General features: G+C 48.4%; 1 protein-coding gene across 5 annotated transcripts in view; it reads left to right on the top strand.

The window, feature by feature from the left end:
* Positions 1-219: 219 nt before the first annotated feature.
* Positions 220-12,832, top strand: part of ZHX2 (zinc fingers and homeoboxes 2) — a 75,325-nt gene continuing 62,712 nt past the window's right edge. For 2 of the 5 annotated variants that reach the window (XM_005143834.3, XM_031044441.2), the window contains exon 1: positions 220-404. The gene's annotated coding sequence lies outside the window, so the exon portion shown is untranslated. Of the gene's footprint in view, positions 405-979; positions 1,055-1,317; positions 1,365-2,263; positions 2,280-12,832 lie in introns of those variants that run through there. The other 3 variants (XM_034064854.1, XM_034064845.1, XM_031044444.2) reach the window with 3 other exon arrangements.

Genomic DNA, 12,832 nt, shown 5'->3' with positions numbered 1-12,832 from the left:
GGCAGATAGCACACCCCTGAAGTTACGGTGAGATTATGCTACTCACAAATCCTATTAGCCTGGACTTGTTGGAAGATCTGCTATCTAGAAGCAAGATACAATCGGTAAATTATTTATTTTAATTAATTCATTGAAGCAAAGAGAAAATATCCTGGGTCCTATATGTCTACATCTTTTTGGCAGACAGGCAAAGAGGTGCAAGAGTTCAGCGACAGTTTTAAATGGGGGAAAGGATTCCTGCGATGCAGCAGAGCAGAGATTGCAGCAGCAGCAGCATCCCTCAGAAATACACACCACCTTCTGCAAAGCAATAAACCACCCATCGCCTGAAGCCCACCAAAACCGGGAGGCTTGGAAAACCTCTATCACAAGCCGAGATGAAGAAATGCCTCCTACCTCCCCAGGTAACCTGCCCCGCTTCGGAGGGGTGGCAGCCCCAGGGAGGCGGCACAGCGTCCTCCAGCCCTTCATCATCTCACCGCCGTCCCGACAGCGGGGGTCCAGACCCTGCCGTCTTTCTAACTGGGCTCTAATCCTGCAGTCCCGATAGCGGGGATCCAGCCGGGGTCCAGCCCCCCGCAGTCCCGATAACGGGACGCTAACATGGGGGTCCTACTCCCCACGTCCTACGACGAGGGTCCAGCCTCTCCCATCCCCACTAGGAGGGGTCCGTCCCACGCCATCCCGGACAGAGAGTTCTACCCCCAGCCCCTATACCGAGGAGCCGTACCTCGCCCCTCCGCACCCCCGCTCCCCCCACGACCCCCGGCTCCGCCCGGAGGATCGTGCAACCCGGACGGGGGTGCTACGGGGACCGGTGATGACATCGGCCGGGACGGGCACGGAGGGTGCAGGTCGGGGGGCGGGGGGGTGTTCAAGGGGTGCGTGTAAACCCGCGGCGCGGAGCCGGAGGAGGAGCGGCCAGAGCCGGGAGGGGACAGGGTGTGGGGGGGGGCACAGCCCCGCTCGCAACTTTCCGCCGCGCCGAGGGACCCCGGCGGCCGCGCCGGCGGTGGTATCGTATGCAAATACGCACGCTGACGTCAGAGATCATGTGGGTTTTGGCGTAGATCCCCACCGATCGAGGGCTCTTTTTTTATTATTTTTCCTTTTTTTTCCCTTTTTTTATTTTTCCCTTTTCTCCCCTTTTTTAAAAAAATTTCTCTCCTTCTTTCCCCGTGCGCCGCGCGCGTGGCGGTGCGCGCGTGTTCCCCCCCCCCCCCCCCCCACCGCGTTGCGCGCGGCGCGGCGGGGGCGCGGGGTCCCGCGGGCTGGCGCGGCGGCGCGCGGAGGGGCGCGGAGCGGCGCGCGGAGCCCCGGTGCCGCTCCGCACGGGACTGGCGGTGCCGCCGCCCTGGGCGCAGGTAGGAAAACTTCCCAGGCTGGTTTCTCCCCTCTCCCCCCCCCGTCCTTTAACCTCCCGCTCCCCCCGCCGGCCCCCGCCCCGCACACGGGCGCTCCGGCCCCGGCCGCTCGCACCCAACTTTTCCACCCGCACAAACTGTCCGGTTCTCGGGACTCCGGCGGCGGCCGGGAGAGGGGGAAGCGGGGGGGCCGCGGGGGGTGGGAGCCGGGAGGGTTGTTCGGTGGGCTCTTCATGGTTTATCGCTCTATGTTTAACCTTTTCGGCATGCCGCCTCCTCACCCCCCCCGCCCTCCTCCCCGCTCCCCGCCGCTCCCGATCGCAAGTTTGGGTGAAGGGGGGGAGGCAGCAGGAGGAGGAAGGGGAGGGGGGGTGAAACATGTCTACGTTTGTCTGTGTCGACATCAGCAACACAAAATATGGCGTCCGCTTTCGACAGGGCGTTACGTAGAGGCGAGCCGGGCGATTTTGTCAGTGCGGGCTCTAAAACCGGAGCCGCCGGTTCCCGGGGGGGGACACACACGGACGCGGCCGCCCGGGGGTGCCGCAGGCGCGGGAGGGGCCCCGCCGCCACGCGTGGCTCAGCGGCCGCACTTGGCAGCGGTTCCTCCTGCTTTAATTTGTGATTATGTTTTTCCTCTCCGCCCCCTTTCCTCTCTCTACCCCCCCCCCCCCCCCCGATCCTCCCCGCTACCGGTTCCCCCGTGACGCCGTGGCCGGGCTCGGGGGCTGCTGGCGGGGGTTGCAGGGAGCTGCGGGCGGGTGGCACCGCGCCGGGACCGCGGCGGGGCAGAGCCGGGCTCCCCGCTCCGCCTCCCCCCGTCACCCCCCCAGCGCCTTCCTGTGGCGTTTTATTTCTCCGGGATGGGGAGGCTGGGGAAGCTCGGCCCGTGGAGCGCTGCATCCACTTTTACTGGTGAGGAGGGGTGACTTTCCTTTTGTTTTAGCTGTTTTCCGAAGGCATCACGCAACCGTCTCCTTCTTTCCCTTCCTTCTGTCCCTCTGGGATGAGGGAGATAATAAAAGACACAGATTTTTCTCCCCCCTTTGCTAGGAATAAAACTTGGAGATGGGACTGCCTGACTTCGGGATATCCTTCTACCCGGCTTCTCCCAGAGCCCTTTAGTTCACTTTGCGCATGGGAATTCCTCCCGAGGGAGAGGCAGCCTTGGAAGAGGACATGACCCTGATTTCCTCGCCCCTTGGGCTGCTCAGGCACCTCTCCGGTGACAGATCTAATGGTGATGCCCATCCTCTCGGGGCAGGTGCTCCTTCTAAACCATGGGAGCTTGTGAGGGCCCTGCTGGGCAGGGAGAAACTCGGCAAAAGTTTGGGGTTGGTGGAGAGCAGAAAGGGAAAAAGCATCCAAAGAAGTAGAAATGGGAGGGAAGAGAATGACTTGGTGTGTGGGAAGGTGAGTTGGTGATGGGGGTCAGCACCTCCTGCCAGCAGGTCCTGAGGCAGCAGCGAGGGGAGCAGCAGACAAGGGTGGTGAGTGAACCAAGGGTTTCCTTGTGAGCCAGCAGCTCTGGCACCACGGGGATTTCTCAGCAATGCCAGGGGTGCAGTGAACCGCTGTCAGCTAGGCAAAGCTGCTCTTTCCTATTAGATCTTCTTTTGTCCCACAGGTGTCACGATCCAAGTTCAGGAACGGATTTTAGCACATCCTTTAGTGCAGCAATGGCAGTCATCCCAACAAAAAGAAAACCTTTCAAAATTGGGGCTGAAAACTAAAATGTCAAATGTCTCAATGCAATTCTTTTACAGCAAATAATGGTAAATCCTTACTGCTCTCTGCTTCACCATCCAGCTCACCTACAAATAATCCACATGTAGTTGGTCAGTTGTCTTTTGTTGTTTGGTTTTGGTTTTAAACTTATAGCAGGGTTTGTCCCTCCTGGCTGGGGCCGGGATGGTTGTGAAGGCACAGATGTGACCCGCAGGATCTGATGTCTCCAGCAGAAACCTCTTGCATGCAGCCGTATGGGAAATGGCATGAGTAGCACTGCTGTGTGCTGCCGTGGTTTCACTAGACCGGCAGAGGAGTAATTTTGCTGTTTAAGAGGTATCTGTGACTGAAGTGCTTTGCCTGTGTAATGTATCCCTGTCCTGCTGAAGCCTTTCTCATGTAGATGTGGCTTCAGTCTCTTGTATGAACCCTGCAGCTCTTTGAAACACAGAATTGCAAATTAATCTCCGGGTCAGAGAATACAAGGTACTGGCCAACAGGGAGAATATAAATGCTAAAAAGCAACAGGACTTTTAAACTTGTCGTCTGGTCCGTGTTCATCCCCTTCCAGGCTTCTGCAGAATGAATGGCAGAAAGCTCTCCCGTGTTCATCCTCTCTTCTCGTACCTATGATGAACTTGGTGCTGGAAAGCACTTATAGATGTGTATAGCTCAGTTATCAGCCCAAAGCCTGCCTGATTACTCACCTTTGTGAAACAACATTTGTCTTGCCTGGCCACTCCAAAAATTCTCCTGTCAATGTTTCATCCCACAGGACATATTTGCTGTCGGTGTTTAAAAGGTGTGTGCTCCTTCCAACCACTGTCTCTCAAAGTACCACTTTCTTTGTCTTTTACCCTAGTTACAATCAGTAATTTCTGAACAGTGTCTGTAAACCCAATAGTCCATTGTATGAGACAGCCTAAGTTGGCAGCATCACATTTGGTTCTTTTTTGTTAGAGAGGGGGAGTTTTATTGAGTTTTTATTAAAAGTTGAAAAAAGAAAGCTGACATTCGATATAGCAAAGTTACTGCTTCTCACATTTTCAAACCAGTTTCAAACTGCTGCAGGCTGGAGTGAGAGCACAGCAGGTTTTGCTCATCCTCATACAAGACGAAGATTTTAATGCCAGGCATGACATTGCTGTATTTGCATGTGCGACATCTTTGGGTGTTATTCCTTTTAGCTTTGCTCTAACTCAGATGATCCTCAGCAATATTATTTGGAGTCTCTCTGATTGGGATGTTTTGACCCATGTCTAATTTTCAAGTGTGGCCACTTAAGGAGTGAAAACATCCACTGAAAATAAATCTAAATATCATTTTGATCATAATTTGTTTAGAAATGGACAGCGTCACTTGAGACACTGAGATCTTACCTGCCTGAGATGTTACCATGGCTGTCTGGTTGACATAAAGCTGCCTGTGCTTTTTAGGTGGAGAAAGTGTAAATCATAGCTTTGACTTCAAGTACAAGGGTAATCCAGCAAGTGTGTTGCTTTCCCTGAAAGTTATTGCAGACTGAAGTTTGCAATGTGCACATCTGCGTGATGGTATCTGGTCCTGTTGAAAGTAAGTAATAAACAAAAGTTGGCATTTGAATAATCTATGAAGGCTTTAACTTAAAGCCATTAAAGTAATTGCTACCCCTTTGTCAAGGTGTGTTTACCTGTGTCACTTCAGCTGGAGCTAGTATTTGTGGTGTTAGTTTGTTTTATCAAGCCCTCAGAAATAGGTGGGTCTGAAGTTTACTGGGTGTCATGATGTGGTTCAGTCCCAGGACACGGTAACTTTGCATTGATTTCTGAATAAAGCTGGAAAAGCAGTTGATTTCCATAATGTTGCAAACACTTTTCAAGCAGAGCAGTGTTTGAGAGTTTGGTTTGCAAACGTGTAGCAATATGGGAATGAAATGAGTCAGGCCCTTGGAAGATGAAGGGACAAGAGCTCAATTCCAGCCTTCCCATCTGGAGGCCGTTCAGAAACCACCGACCCACCCCTCCCTCCCCCACACCACCTTTGCAAGTCAGAAGGGTTATTTGAGTGTTTTGTTTTTATAAAGATGCACTTGGGGTTGTTTCAAGAAACGCTGTGGGTTTGGATATAAGACAATGCCCTTGGCAAGCTTTCCTTTGAACCAAGAGGCAAAATGTGCTTCTGAAGTGAAAACTGGATTTTCCTTAAGCTGAGTTTACCTAAAATGGCCAGCGTGGTGAGTCTGCTGGTGAAACCAGGAGATCCGGTCACACTGAGGGAGATGTGTGAAGTGGCTTTGTGAATTTAGCAGTGAAGAAGCCTCAGATGGGTGGGTTTTGTTAGTGGGCAGAGGGAGAATGATGCAGGCAAGCAAAGGAGGTTTTGGCATTGATAACCAGGAGGGGACTTTAAAGGAGTCCTCCTGGGGCTGGGGTTATTCTGGTAGCTGAGGACATGGGTTGTGGTGCAACGTGCCCTTGAGTTCGTGGATGAGATAAATGTGTCCAGACTGCCTGCAGCAAGTGATGCCCCAGGCAGGGCTGGCCATGGGAAGGTTCATGTTGGTGCTTGGTGGAGGGCAGCATTTGGATGTGGAGGGCTGATGGAGAAGGGATGAAGGGTTGGGAAGCAAATGGAGAAGAAAGAGATCTGTAACACCTGCGTGGTTAGAAATCAGACATTGGAAGTGAGGGGGGACATGAACAACAGGGGTTTCAATGAGTTTTGACAGCCTTTTGTGGATCAGCCCAGTGTGCAGTGTGCACACCGGTGTGCTGGGTGGTGAAAGCAGGGCACATGCAAAGAACTAAGTGTCACTCTGGCAGCAAACTTCCTCAGCTATATCTACTGTTTATGGCCTCTTCAGGTTGTGGCCCCTGGTCAGATTTCCAGCAGGGACCTACCTGGTCTAGGAAAGCAAATCCTGCTCATCACTTGCTTGCCTCTCAAATTAACTTTTGCACACATTTTGGGAGCAAATTGCATATCCCCCACCCAGCCATAGACTACAGGTTAAACACATCTGTGATCAGGGCTCACCCTTGGGCTCAGCTATCATCCACACCATTCACAAGCTCTGAAGTGGGGTGGGTCTTCTCTGTCTTGTGCTGCCCTTCATCTCACAGCCATGCAGTTTGCTGGCTGCCCACCCCTCAGGGGTCTGGCTTAAAGGGCAGCAGCAGCATCTGTAGGATCATAGAACCATAGAAGGTTTAGGTTGAAAAGGACCTTTAAAGATCATTTCATCCAACATCCTCTGCAACGGGCAGGAACATCTTTTGCTCAGAGCCCTGTCCAGCCTGACCTTGAATACTGCCAGTGATGGAGCATCCACAGCCTCACTGGGCAACCTGTTGTAGTGTCTCACCACCCTCATTGTAAAAAATTTCTTATGTCCAATCCCTCTTTCCATTTAAAACCATTGCCCCTCATCCCGTTACTACAGGCTTTGGAAAAAAGAGAGCATGGATATATTTCAGACTACTTGCTATCTCATTGCACGGGATACCCAGATCCTAGGAGTACACAAGTGCTTTGGTGAGGTCAGCATCCCACAAGCACACCAAATTTGCTCCTTGGGTGAATTTGCTGGTTGTAGTTTTATCATCCCAACCCTGCCTGATGAGTTTGATAAGTGACATAGCAAAATATGTGCTTCTGCTGATATAACAGCCCTTCTGCTCATGGGTTTTGCCAGCACAGCTGCATCAGTGACATATCCTGCCCTGGGCTGATAGAACCGCATGGTAAGCGTTAGTGGTACAGACCTGAGACATTCCCATGCAGAGATGTCTGCTGTCATGTGTTTGCTCAGCTCTTGATGTCTGCACATCAACACTTCTTCTGAGAAACCCTTTTTACTGCTTGAGTTAAGCCCAGGTTAAGCCCAGTCCTCCCTGCAGGAGCAGCCACTGGGGCTCTGGAGCACAGAAGCGGGTGCATCCTGGACCAAACACAGGTGGCTCTGTGCACATCACAGAGTTCCCTCCAGACCAGTGTTATCTGATTTCCCAGATCTCCCACTTGAGAGACTCCTCCAGAGCCTAAAATTCATCTCCTCTCCTGGAAAAATGTGTCAAAGCTGAAAACCAAAGTTATTTCCCTTGTGGTACTACACTCCCTGTCCCCTTAGCTATGAGTTTTCATGGAAACAATCTCGGTGAGAACCATCCCTCTGCTTCAGTCCCTTCTTTCTCAAGTGATACATAGATCTGTATTAGTACTGTTTTTTAACTTGAGGTATTTTGGTGATGTGATTTACGGTGTGGTCCCAGTTTGCACCAGGAGAGGGGATGATTAACTTCATGGGAGCAGTGGGAGGAGTGGGACAGGAGCTTCTCTCACTGGTTTCTGTACCCCATTATGGGCCTGAAATCTTAAGTTTTCCTACCCCCCTCCCCCCATTTTTCCTGTCCTGCCATTATTTCTCCTCTTAAATACTGAATATTTTTGTTTAACTCGCAACCTCAAATTACCTGTCAGTTTTGGCTTCTCTTTTGTCTTAAATTGTCTGTTGTTCCCACAGTATTCTAGTAAGTGTTAAAACTGCAGTATTTCACTGGTTGGAGCTTGAAACGAACAAAGCAAGCTCTAAACACCAACCCAAAGAGATTCTCTGACTTGTTTGCAGTCAGTGATCATAACTAAGGCAGCCTCAAGTTCAGGGTTATTTAACCTAATGTCCAGTCAGATGAGTGAAGGAGGAAGTCCTATGAGCAAAGCTGTATGGGGAAAATTATGTTTCCATTTTAAACAGAATCTCATTGTTTGTGTTTCTGTGGTTGATGGTTTTTTAAATAGCGACCGAAAGAAGCAGGTTCTGAGCTGCTCCTTAAAGGCACCCTCGGGTGGGTTTAATAACATGCCAGTGTTTCTCAAGAATTCCATGCTCCTTCCCTTGCCTCTGGTGTACGTGTTCCTTTTTCTCACTCTTCAAGCTTTGGACTTCTTATATATATCCCAACCTAATTTTGTGCCTATTAGTTTCAGTTACTTCATGTTGCACTCACTCGGATAGCAGAAATGGGAAAATGCTTGTTCTTGTCAAAAATCTTATCTGCAAGAAGAAAATCCAAGAGTAAAGAGCTGGAGGTAGTAAGTTCTGTTGGATTTCACAGAGCACTGGGACAGAGGCCCCAGGAAGCGATGTGGGGAGGTTCTGGATCCTCTCAGGCCGGGGGAAGCCGGTACAAAGCAGACAGTGCCAGCATCGCTGAGCTTTGCTGGCAGAGCGCTGCTGATTCACTCTCGCAAGAAATAAAGGAAAGTCCTGATGGTTCTGGCCTGAAGTGTTTTTGAGGAGATGCCTTCCCCGCCTCTCTTCCTGCCTCCCACCTCTAAAGCAAATATGTTTTGTTGTGGGGTTGTTTTTTTTTTCAGCATCCTCTTCAGCACGAACTGGCAGGCACCACAGGGAGTTTTTCCTTGTCTTTTGTCTCTCCAGAAACTGATTTATTTAAATGATATGCTGGGAGCACACTGCTGTTACAGGTTTCGGTGCTCGTCATCTTCCTGGGCTTCGGTACATTTTCCGTGAAAATTGTGGAAGATGGGGTTATCCCAGAGGATTGCAGTTCTGAACCTGAGGCTTTTCTGCATTTTTCCAACTAGACTTTCCTTCCCAGTCTTCTGAGAAGAGCCGTGTTGGATCACACCTATTTATTTCCATATGATTGAAAGGCAAGGAAGTTGTTTGAATGTTTGCCTCCCTCCTGAGGAGAGTGCTTAGCTGCCTGGCTGGATATCCATGTGGCTATCGCTACTCCCACCCTTGGGATCACTGCACCAACACCCTTCTTTTCTTCAGCAAAAGGTGATTACAGAGTTCTTTATCACTCGTTTATTTACTTGTCACTGTCTGGCATCCCCATGACATCTCTTGCAGCCTGTCACAGTTATGGTGCTGCCTTTCATTGCCGTCATGTCATGCTTGATACCAGGAGGAGTCATGACCTCGCAGTTGCACATTTTTGGGATCTGTTTCTCATCACTTAAGACTCAGGAGCCAGGTATTTTTGAGAGCAAAAAACCCTTTTACCTTTGTCTTAGCCTGTGAAACAGATCTCCCTAGCCTGTGTTCAGGTACAGGCATCTTGCCAGGAAGATGTGTTACCATTTTGAGGGTCAGGTTTAATTTTCTTTGAGAAGCCAGCAGTGATAAGATGCTGACAAAGTCTCATGTGGGCTGTTTGAACTAGGGAAGGTTTGTTGGTATGCTGCACATGAGAGATGGTGAACGCAGCAGAGTCCCCAGCGCAGCCATGCCAGGATGCTGTGTGTAGGGGCTGGTGGCCACTGAGGACCTGCAGGATTTTGCCCAATGGGTAGGAAGTTTCCAGGTACAAATGGTGATGAGTAAATTCAGAGAAACCCGCTTCCTTAGGAAGCCTTAACCTTCCTCCATCTGCCTGGGATTCTCCAGCATCTTTAAGGAAGGAATAAGTTTTGAAGCAATTGGAGTGATGAGGAAGAAGGATATGTTTGGAGTGAACTGTTTTCTTAATTTCTGTTAACTTGGCAGCTTCTCTTTCTTTAGACTTAGAGCATCCTCAGCTTTGCTGTTGCTAAAACAGTTTTTACAGGACGCCCCTCCACTGCAATTCTGCTGGCATCTCATCTGCCTGCCTTTGAGGGGATGAGGTGGCTTGAAAAATGCTGTTGAAGGCAAACACAAGTTTCAAAATCTGCAGTTAATCAGATACAGGGGGAAAGAAAAGTTAGCTCTCTAAAGTATTTTGCTTTCAGGCCTAAATATACTTGAAGTGCCTTAAATACTGTTTGCTTGTCGTGTTATCCTGGATCTTAGCCTTATCTATAAGTACCTTATTTCATGTTTTACCTTATTTTTACATGTTTACCCTCTGTGTGGTGGTCCAGGAGAGCATGCAAATATTCAGTGTGTGTCTGAGCCAGAAGAGGAGCGATGTAAGGTATTATTTATGGCAGAAAGATCTCATACATTGATAGCTTCAGACCCATCTCTTCTCCATCAGCAGATCAGAGCACCAAGCTGGTAGATTTAAAGTTAATCTCCTGTATTCTGAACTCCTTTCTGTTTGCTCTGCCCTTGCTTCGTGGTGAGCACCAGTTTAGGAGGAAGTACATTGTTGAGAGCATGGTTTACATTTTTAACTTCTTTGCAGTACCCTCTTGCTTTCACTCTTCCCTCACCTGCCTGTTCCCACCATGCCATCACTTCAGAGGGCTCAGTCCGCATTCCAGCAGGGAGCCTGCAGCAGCAGGGTGCTTGCAGGGAAGGGAAGGCTCCTTTCCATCCACAAGGAAAGAGCTTTGTGCTTGATGGAATGAGGGACCTGCTTTGAAATGTGCTGTTACATGTGAATAACCCCCTGAAAAGTGTGTCAGGTACTTCGCAAGGAGGATATTGGGTATTTTACATTAGCATTGCTGCATCCAGAAATTGGTAGTGATGTATGCAATATGCAGTACTGTATAGCAGAGAATCTGTGGCTGTTTGCAGGATGCTATACTTACAGAAGGTAGCAGGATGGGGATTATCACCCCTTCTCTGCCATGCTTTCACCTTTTCTTTTAGATGTCTTATATGCAACAATGTGAGGTGTAGTTTGCTGCATTTGGTGTGTTTGTGCAGGAAAGCTGAACTCCTCCCAGAGCCTCCTTTCTGTATTGATTTCTGCAGCCAAGGTTAGAATTTGACCACATTTTTCAGTTAGCTGCCTTGGACTCGGTACATCCTTTCCTGTTTGACTCTCCCTGGCACAAGCAGTGACTTGGTAGGTGAAGCTCTCACAGGATTGCTCAAAATGACTTGTGTTTTTATCAAAGTGCTTTTGTTATTGTACTTTAATTGTTAACCTGGTTCCATTTTGTTCATGTCTCTGTAGATGGAGGGTTTATTTGTTCCTTCTCACTCTTGCCCTGATTGAATCTCGCTACCAAGCGTCACAAGGTGACTGTCGCTTTGGGTTTGGTTTGTGCATCTTACAGAAGAGTTCCTGCACTGAACCTCTGGCACAGACCAGCCAGGAGAGCCTTCTGCTCAAATTCATGATCTCTGGCCTGCAGTGGAGTTGCCACCCTGTATTCTTGGTCTTTTACAGCCTAGATACTCATCTTGAAACACTCTTCACCTTTCACTGTGGCCACTTGGCTTGGTTGGGGTTGCCGCTTGATTAGTTTTTGGCTAGCACATGAGTGGCACTTGTCCCTTTGATGTGTTTAAAAAGCAGTGAAAAATAAGTACTCGGGAATTGGGAAGCAGCAAGTTTAACACACAATTAGTACTGAAACTTTCACAATGTAGAGAAAAGAGGAGGAAAAATATCAAGAATTACTATTTTTTTCCTTCTTTTTTAAATGAAGTAGGCAGCTAATAGGAATCTGATTAAGACACATTTGAAGACGAGTAGGGGTCTTTTAATCATTAACCTTTTTTTTTCACTTGTCTTTGGTTTTGAAATATCCATTCTTAAATTATGTAAAATAAATGGTATGAGGGTTAGGAACAGCCCAGTGCACATCTGGGTTTGGCAGGGTTCTTCATATGTGAAGTTACATCTTTAATGTGATTTAAATAGTTCAATAGTAATAGTAATAAAGTCTTTAAATCAAGACTTACAACAACTTTAAGATGTTCCCCACTTAAAGCATGAAGGAATGTGACGTGCTACGGGTTTTAAAAGGAAGCACTATACATTCATTCCTAATTATGTGCTTTATTAAGTCCAAGTAGTTGTTGTGGGGTTTTTTTTCTAAGGCATGTTGGGCAAGTTATATTTTTTAATAAAATGATAGAATAAAATAATTACTTGAAGTTTAACATAGGTAACTGATACAGTGTCTTAATACAGAGAGGATTTGTTAAGGTCACCTTTGATCTGCATTGAAAACAGGCAGGCAGTCTTGTTTGAAGGCAAGCAAAGCCAAGGACCACTTCTCTTAAAAATCAGAACACATCATTTGAGGACATGCTTGCTGGAAGCCCACTGTTTAGGTGAGTGTTGGGTGTTGGTAGGGAAGTTTTTGTCTCTTCAGTGACTGCCTGCAATTGGATTAGGCAAGTCATAGTTAATTATTTAACAAAGGGCCCGGAGCTCAGTTGCCTTTGACTCTTGGCTCTATTTAACATCTCTGTTTTGAAAGGTGGAATTAAGACTGCAACTCTGAAATTAAACTTTTCGCTTCCTTTTCTTCTTCCTGAAGAAAGCAAAACTCTTGACTGCCAGCTCTGAGCATTATAGCCCTAGCAGCTGACGTGCAAACTTCTGCACTCTGTGCTAAGGACACTTGCATAAAAGCAAGATACAACCCCACTCAGTTCATGGGCTTGCTGTTGAAGAAGATGGGTCTGTGCTGTCACTATTCACCTGGAGGTCTTCAGGGAGTCTCTTTGCTACCAATCCTTGCTTTTTGTGCAGACCATTATCAGTTGTTGAGCAGAAGCAGCTTCACATGTGACAAGCCAAATGTGATGTGACCTGAAGTCCAGGAGACTGATTATTCCTGAGGCCAGTGGAGCTGATGCAAAACACTTTCCAGTGTGTTTGACTAGTGAGATTGAATTCCTGCATACACTTGAAGAGGGGTGAGACTAACCCCTCTCCACTTTGTAGCCTGGTGATGGGGATCTCTCCTACACACCCTGTCTGTTTTCATGAGACTAGTAGGAAGTTACTGCCTTCAAGATTTTCACCTCTGTCAAATGACAACCATTTAGCCAGCAAATAAAAAGTACTGTAGTGCTGGGTTTGATAGACCCACATGAACGTGGAAGCAGACGGAAA

Source organism: Melopsittacus undulatus, chromosome 1 (genome assembly GCF_012275295.1).
Source record: "Melopsittacus undulatus isolate bMelUnd1 chromosome 1, bMelUnd1.mat.Z, whole genome shotgun sequence".
NCBI classification, from domain to species: Eukaryota; Metazoa; Chordata; class Aves; order Psittaciformes; family Psittaculidae; genus Melopsittacus; species Melopsittacus undulatus.
This window is presented reverse-complemented; position numbering and strand designations above follow the sequence as displayed.